The sequence below is a fragment of the Triticum aestivum genome, chromosome 3B (assembly GCF_018294505.1).
Source record: "Triticum aestivum cultivar Chinese Spring chromosome 3B, IWGSC CS RefSeq v2.1, whole genome shotgun sequence".
NCBI classification, from domain to species: domain Eukaryota; kingdom Viridiplantae; phylum Streptophyta; class Magnoliopsida; order Poales; family Poaceae; genus Triticum; species Triticum aestivum.
Window position 1 is genome coordinate 546,509,709 of NC_057801.1, and position 8,350 is coordinate 546,518,058.

Consider the following 8,350-nt stretch of genomic DNA (forward strand, 5'->3'; position numbering starts at 1 on the left):
TTTTTGAAACTTAAGTTTCTTATATTGTGTTCTTCTTTCGACGCAGGAGCTGCGCCGGATCGTGGAGGACATGCTAAGTCCAGCTCCGCAACCTGAGGATCCAGAGAGATCCCGGTATCCGGCCTCCGAAGAGGATCCGGACATAAAGGTGGAGCTAATCGACGAGGTGTTCCATCAGCTCAGCATAGACAATGCTTTAGTCGCCATCACGGCCGACTATCCCGGACTATATCCGGCTTCCCAGGTGATTGCGACCGAAGCCCTGACACCGTCATTCCTTCCTTGCTTATTTCTGACCACTTTATATGATGGCGTTGTGCAGGAGGCGCCCCCAGGGCGAGAAGCCGAGCCCGCGGTGGCTGACCAACAAAGGCCAGTCCGGACCAGTAGGCGGAAGAGGAGCGCGGCGCAGACTGAAACGTCGCCGCAAAGGTGTAGCTCACAATTCATTATTTAGAGCAACGTTCCTAGGAAGCGTTTGAGTGCTCATGACTTTTGTAGGGAAAAAGGCTCCTGCCGGACTGCGGGCGTGGAGGTTGCCAATCCAACCTCTACCAGCCATGCTCCAGCACCTGGTCTGGAGGGGGAGGCGAGCGCAAGGCACGACCCAGACATTCCTCCAATGGAGGATGCCGACAGACTGTCCGCCACCAAGTCTGAGGTGGAGAGTGCCATGAATCACAGGCGCCGCCGGACAGTATTTCGTGACGCGTGCTTCTCCCCCGAGGCGTTGAATGCCTTTAACGCGGGGGACGCGCACCTTCGTGCTGCTCAAGATGGTTTTACCAGAGCCACGGAGCAGTATGTAAAAGACATACGGGTAAGAGAATTTAATAGTTGTATATGCCAGTAGCCCCCGAGACTTAAAGTAGTTATATTAACTGATTTAAGGATCATATGAAACGTAGGATCTTACCGACAAGAATACCCAACTGTCTTAGGAACTACAAGAGTGCAAGGCCCAACTTGAGGCCGCACTCTCTGGCGCAGGAGGAAACACAGGGACCTCTCCTGGTAACGCATTATTTTAGAAAGAGAAGTAGCGTTTGGCCTTTGCGCAAGTCTAAAAAATGATGTTGCAGGTGCTGCCGGACAAGATCCGGACAGGCAAGAACTTCTGCGCCAACTAAAGGCCGGCGAGAGGGTGCTGCATAAGGTGCAGCATGAAAGGAACAAGCTCCAGGATGCCCATGCCCAGCTTGGAGAAGAGCTGAAAGGCATTCGGGCTAAGCTGTCGGGCTCCATTAAGGAGAATCAGCGGCTTCGTCGCGACATCTATAGTAAGTGCTTGAGCGAACTCCTTTGAAAAGAAGAGTTCGGCGAGGAAGTCAATTTGACAGAATATGTCTGCAGGTATGCTCACAGGTCGCCCTGCGGAGGAGATGCCCGTATCAATGGGTGATCAACTTCCCGAATTGTTGCAACTAATCGAACGAGTTCGGGAGGCAATGAGCGGTGTCATCCAGGTTTTATGGCCAGCCTTCTCCTTACCCGAGGGTCTTGGGGAGCTTGCGGAGAAGCTTCAGGGAGTACGGCGACGCTTCCATTTATGGAAGATTTCGGCCTACCGCCAAGGTGCCAGGGAGGCCTGGGCCATGGTAAAGACGCGGTACAAGAAGGCGGATCCCAACCACATGGCCGAAGTCGGACCTGTGGGGCCCGATGGGAAGGAGATCCCTGTGAGTTTAGTATACGGCCAAGTAGAGTTGGCCGCTAAATTTTCCCAACAGGACTGTAAATTAGACAACCTGTTAGATGGGATTGAGGAAGAATACAATCAGTCGATTTGACAATGTATTATAAAATGACATATAAAATGCCTTCTAGCCGGATTGTAGATCGTTTGTCTTTGCTGACCTTTTCGCTTCGAACTCGGGACCCTAGAGTCCGGAGTGTGTCCGAATACCTTCTCGGTTATGAAACAACCGGGGTATGCATGGAGACCAGGCGTAGGGGTCATTAGTGCTTTATCAGACAAGTGCCCAACTAGTTATGTTATATTACATGGGTAGTAAGAAACATCTTCCAGGGAGAATAGTTCCGTTAAGGGTTCCTTTCCTCTGGGGGTGGCATGCCCTAAAGTGCATGTCCGGACTGCGAAAAAAGCAGAAAAACATCTGGGGGCAGATAAATAAGTGGATAAAAAAATCATCTTTTAAGTCACCGACCGAATATTCCCTTAAGAACGCTAGCTTTCGGCTTCACCCAGTCTGAGGTACACATCTGGCTGACCCGGCAGTAACAGTCGCAGAGGTGCTCCCTTTACCTCCTAGCCGAACAATCGGGAATGTAGGGGTAAGCACAGGAGCCAGGCAACCCAGCTTGGCCAAAACTTAAGTCATATCGATGCATATAATGGTGAATAAAAGGTACATGTGGAGGCTTGACACATGTGCTGGGCATGAAGCCCTTATAATTAAGCTTCTGGTAAAGAAGCCCCCAGGTATAATGAGTGCGGATAACACATCAATTGCGCGCGATCGATGCGCAAGTAGGCCTTTTAAGGCTTTGATGAATAGGGTTGAGAAGAAAAAGATAAACAAAAGGCAGCTGAAGTAAAAAAAATTTGGACGGGGGGAAAGGGACGAACTCTTAGTCCGGCGCTAGGCGTAGAATTTTCGGAGGCGGGCTGCGTTCCATGGGTTCGGCTCGAGTCGGTTATCCGACGCATTTCGTAGACGGTACGCCCCGCCGGTCAAGACTTTATCGATGATGAAGGGGCCTTCCCATTTGGGCTTGAGCTTGTCCTTTTTCTTGTCCGACAGGCGTAGAACTAGTTCGCCAACGTTGTAAGTCTTGGCCCGTACTTCTCTGCGTTGGTATCTTCGAGCCTGCTGCTGATAGAATGCGGAACGAGCCTTGGCGATGTCGCGTTCTTCCTCCAATGCGTCCAAGCTGTCCTGCCGATCCAACTCGGCTTCTCTTTCTTCGTACATGCACACTCGAGGTGAGTCATGAATGATGTCGCAGGGCAAAACTGCTTCTACGCCGTATACCATAAAAAATGGTGTGAATCCGGTAGTACGGTTAGGCGTTGTCCGCAGCCCCCAGAGTACGGAGTCGAGCTCCTCTACCCAGTGCGTGTCAGATTTCGTAAGGGACCGCACTAGTCTGGGTTTGATGCCGCTCATTATCATACCATTTGCTCTTTCCACTTGACCGTTGGTTTGAGGATGATAGACTGAAGCGTAATCGAGCTTGATGCCCATATTTTTGCACCATGATTTAACCTCGCCGGCCGTGAAGTTCGTGCCGTTATCGGTGATGATGCTGTGGGGGACACCATAACTGTGTACTACCTTGGATATAAAGTCTATCACTGGTCCGGACTCTGCCGTTTTAACTGGCTTGGCCTCTATCCATTGGGTGAATTTATCCACCATGACCAATAGGTACCTTTGCTTGTGGGTTCCCCCTTTAAGTGGTCCAACCATGTCAAGCCCCCAGACCACGAACAGCCAGGTAATGGGTATAGTTTTGAGGGCGGTGGGTGGCATGTGGCTCTGATTAGCAAAGAGCTGACAACCGACGCATCTTTGGACTAAGTCCTGAGCATCTGCCCGGGCCGTCGGCCAATAAAATCCTGTACGGAATGCCTTTCCTACAAGGGCCCGGGCTACGGCGTGGTGTCCGCCTAGTCCGGCGTGAATTTCAGCCAGAAGGTCTCGCCCTTCCTCTTCAGAGATACACCTTTGAAGGACTCCGCTTGTGCTTTTCTTATAGAGTTCTCCCTCATGGACCTTGTAGGCTTTAGATTGCCGGACTATGCAGCGGGCCTCATTATGGTCTTCGGGGAGTTCCTGGCTAAGCAAGTAGGCTAGGAACGGCTCTGTCCATGGGGCGATTACTGCCATTATGTCATGAACTGAGGGTGTTGTTTCGTCGGCTGGATCGCCAGTTATGTCAGATTGCTCTGCGGCCGCTTCCGGTTTGTTATTTCCGGACTCCTCTTCCCACAGTACGGATGGCTTGAATAGCCGTTCCAGGAAGATATTTGGAGGGACAGCGTCACGTCTTGCGCCGATGCGTGCCAATATGTCGGCCGCTTGGTTATTATCTCTGGCTACGTGGTGGAATTCAAGTCCTTCGAACCGAGCTGACATTTTAAGGACAGTGTTGCGATAGGCTGCCATTTTTGGATCCTTGGCGTCAAAGTCTCCATTTACTTGGGATATTGCGAGGTTTGAGTCCCCATGCACCTCTAGGCGTTGGATGCCCATGGAGATTGCCATCCGGAGGCCATGTAAGAGGGCCTCGTATTCGGCTGTGTTGTTGGAGTCCGTGTACATTATCTGAAGTACATATTGGACTCTGTCCCCGGTTGGGGACGTTAGTACGATGCCAGCCCCCAATCCGGCCAACATTTTGGAGCCGTCGAAATGCATAATCCAATTGGAGCATGCGCCGTACTCTTTCGGGAGTTCGGCTTCAGTCCACTCAGCGACAAAGTCAGCCAAAACTTGCGACTTTATAGCTCGCCGGGGTTTGTAAGTTATGTCGAATGGTAAGAGCTCAATGGCCCATTTTGCAATCCTGCCCGTTGTGTCGCGGTTATTTATAATGTCATTTAGGGGTACTTCGGAGGCCACTGTTATCGAACACTCTTGAAAGTAGTGTTGGAGCTTTCGGGATGCCATGAACACCGCATACGCTATCTTTTGATAGTGCGGGTAACGGGACTTGCAGGGGGTTAAAATAGTGGATACGTAGTACACTGGTTTTTGAAGAGGGAATTTATGCCCTTCTGTCTCTCGTTCTACGACGAGCACCGCGCTTACTACTTGATGTGTTGCCGTGATGTATAACAACATAGGTTCGCCCAGGTTGGGCGCAGCCAGGACCGGATTCGTTGCCAATATGGCCTTTATTTCTTCGAGTCCGGTAGTGGCAGCATCCGTCCAGTCGAAGTGTTCGGTGTGCCTGAGGAGGCGATAGAGGGGCAATGCCTTTTCTCCTAGGCGGGAGATAAAGCGGCTGAGAGCCGCCACGCATCCAGTCAATTTCTGGATCTGTTTGAGGTTTTTTGGAATATCCAGCTGTGAGAGGGCTTGGATTTTGGCCGGATTTGCTTCAATTCCTCTACCGGATACAATGAAGCCCAAGAGCTTTCCGGCTGGTACGCCGAAAACGCATTTTTCCGGGTTCAGCTTGATGTCATATGCTCGGAGGTTGTCGAATGTGACCCTCAAGTCGTCTACTAGAGTTTCGACGTGTTTGTTTTTGACGACTACGTCGTCTACGTATGCCTCTACTATTTTGCCGATCTGGGCAGCCAAACATGTCTGAATCATGCGCTGATATGTTGCGCCGACGTTTTACGTCCGAAGGGCATCGTGTTGAAGCAGAATGGTCCATATGGAGTAATGAACGCCATTGCGGCTTGATTCGCTTCTGCCATCTTGATTTGGTGATAGCCGGAGTATGCGTCCAGGAAGCACAATGAATCGTGCCCTGCAGTGGCATCGATGATTTGGTCGATGTGGGGGAGGGGGAAGGTGATGGCCGCGTCGCTCCAAGGATTTGCTGTTGCTACTTGGTAGACTTCGGCAAGGCTGTTGGTTGTTCGTTTCCGCATATTGTTTGATGCGAAAGTCTCGAAGACTGTTGATACTGTACCGGTATTGTTGGTGTGGTTTTGCAGGGCTAGAAGCTCCTCGCCACTTTTGGCCACCTGCCGTAATATCCAACATGCACGAAGGCTATGTGTTGGGGTAGCGCCCTTGGTACTATGAATTGTACAGGGTTTGCTGAGCCATCCCTCCAGTACGGTTCCGTTCCCTTTAAGGGGTTCCTGTTTTTTGGTTCTTGTACCTGGTGCCTGAGTGTAATGCACCCTTTTGTTGCGGACTGGGGCTATATCCGGGGCCGGATTATCCCAAAACCTATCTTTGGTTTTCCGGAAACTTTCTATGGCACAGTACTTTCGCACTATGGATGCCAAGTCGGTGAAACGTGTGATTTCACGACGGCTGACGGTGTTCAAGATTCCCCTGTCCGTGCAATTGTTGCAAAAGATCGAGATTGCGTTTTCCTCTCGGCAGTCCTTTATCCGGTCCATGACCAAGAGGAATCTGGCCCAGTAATGATGTACTGTTTCGGCTGGCTCTTGCCGGATTAGAGATAGATCGCGTATATCTGGACGGGCGGGCCTAATTGAGTCCGGGACCCTGCCCATCTCGAGGCTCAAGGGCCGGTAAGTTTCCGAATTTGGAAGCTTGGAAAGTGGAACATTGTCCAACGAGTCCGGTCCGATGCCTGACTTTATGTTCAGTGCTTGATCGGAATCCGCTCCTCCGCGGGAATCCGGCATGGATGGTTTGGTAGCCCGGACACGACTAGTTTTCAATATGGGAGAAGGACCGTCGCGATGTTCCTCTACCACCGTGATGTGGTGGGTAACCTGGGGAGAGTTAATCTCTCTCAGATCGGTTTTAAGCCTGATCCGATTGTAGTCTATAGCAACTCCCAGGGCAGCGATCCGATCCAAGAGTTCGTTTACAGATGAGAGCTCTGCTGGATCTAACTGCTCGGCGAATTCCGAGTTGACGTGAAGATTGCTCTCGATGACACGAGAGGTCATCGTTGAAGCGGTGGCCGGACAGGCGGTCATAAGAAAACCTCCTAGCCGGATAGTTTGGCCGGCGGCCAAGGCTCCATTGGCGAAGATGCCGTCCTTGAAGACGGGAAGAGGCATCCTTCCTATCGGTGACGACACAGAGGAACTCTCAATGAAAGCACCAATGTCGGTGTCAAAACCGGCGGATCTCGGGTAGGGGGTCCCGAACTGTGCGTCTAGGCGGATGGTAACAGGAGACAAGGGACACGATGTTTTACCCAGGTTCGGGCCCTCTTGATGGAGGTAAAACCCTACGTCCTGCTTGATTGATATTGATATTGTGGATGTTTACAAGAGTGGATCTACCACGAGATCAAGGAGGCTAAACCCTAGAAGCTAGCCTATGGTATGATTGTAATGGTTGTTGTTGTGTCCTAGGGACTAGAGCCATCCGGTTTATATAGACACCGAAGAGGGCTAGGGTTACATAGAGTCGGTTACAATGGTAGGAGATCTACGTATCCGTATCGCCAAGCTTGCCTTCCACGCCAAGGAAAGTCCCATCCGGACACGGGACGAAGTCTTCAGTCTTGTATCTTCATAGTCTTGGAGTCCGGTTGATGATGATAGTCCAGCTATCCGGACACCCCCTAATCCGGGACTCCCTCAGTGGGTCTTTTTGTCCTTGGACCTTTTAAAAGGCCCAAGCATATCAAGCCCCCAAACTGCAAACATCCAAGTAATTGGAATCATCCTCAATTCTTGAGCCGGCACGTGAGCTCGGCGTTAAAATTTCTGACAACCATCACATTTACTGACCAAATCCTCTGCATCAGCATGAGCCGTCACCCAATAAAATCCATGACGAAAAGCTTTAGCCACGAGAGGTTTAGAGCCAGCATGATGACCACAATCTCCTTCATGAATCTCGCGAAGAATTTCACAACCCTCTTCAGGAGAAACACAATGTTGAAACGCCCGAGTGACACTGCAATGGTGTAGCTCTCCGTTAACAATTGTCATTGACTTAGACCGCCGGGTTATCTGTCTGGCCAAAGTTTCATCCTTAGTTAACTCGCTCCAGGTCATATAAGCCAAATATGGAACTGTCCAATCAGGAATAGTGTGAAGAGCCGCCACCAATTGTGCTTCCGAGTCAGGAATAGCCAGTTCTTCCTCTGTAGGCAACTTGACAAAAGGGTTATGCAGAATATCCAAGAAAGTGTTAGGTGGCACCGGCTTACGCTGGGACCCTAACCAGCTTAAGGCATCAGCCGCCTCATGTTTCCTCTGATCAATGTGTTCCACTTGATAACCCTTGAAGTGCCCAGCAATAGCATCAACCTCACAGCGATAAGCCGCCAGGAGTGGATCCTTAGAATCCCATTTGCCTGAAACTTGCTGAGCCACCAAGTCTGAGTTGCCGAAACATCGTACCCGGCTTAAACTCATCTCCTTAGCCATCTGAAGGCCATGGAGCAAGGCTTCATACTCAGCTGCATTCTTAGTACAGGGAAACATCAACCTTAAAACATAACAAAACTTGTCACCTCGAGGGGAAGCTAAGTCCACTCCAGCCCCCGAGCCCTCCAATTGCCTGGACCCATCAAAACGGAATAGTCCAATATGTGTTATATGGCTTCTCTCCGGGCATCTGCTGCTCTGTCCAGTCATTGATGAAATCCACAAGTTCTTGAGATTTGATGGCCGTGCGAGGCATATACTTCAAACCATGAGGTCCAAGCTCAATGGCCCACTTGGCTACCCGACCTGTGGCTTCTCTGTTTTGAATAA